We start from the raw sequence: 233 nt of genomic DNA, 5'->3' as shown, positions 1-233 counted from the left end.
GAAAGAGAGAGAGAGAGAGAGAGAGAGAGAGAGAGAGAGAGAGAGAGAGAGAGATGGTCTGTGGAGATCCACAACTCATGTGTGCTTCACAAAGGTTGGGTCAATATCAAAGTCTGGGGAGATAGCTCAGCAGTATAAGCACCGGCCTGGCAAATACAAAGACCTGAGTTCAATCCCTGGTACTAAAAAAAAAAAAAAAAAAGTCGAAGTAATTCTTAAATTCCCTGTATCCA

This window comes from Octodon degus, unplaced genomic scaffold (assembly GCF_000260255.1).
Source record: "Octodon degus isolate 3935 unplaced genomic scaffold, OctDeg1.0 scaffold00032, whole genome shotgun sequence".
Taxonomy (NCBI): domain Eukaryota; kingdom Metazoa; phylum Chordata; class Mammalia; order Rodentia; family Octodontidae; genus Octodon; species Octodon degus.
Note: the sequence above shows the minus strand (reverse complement) of the source record.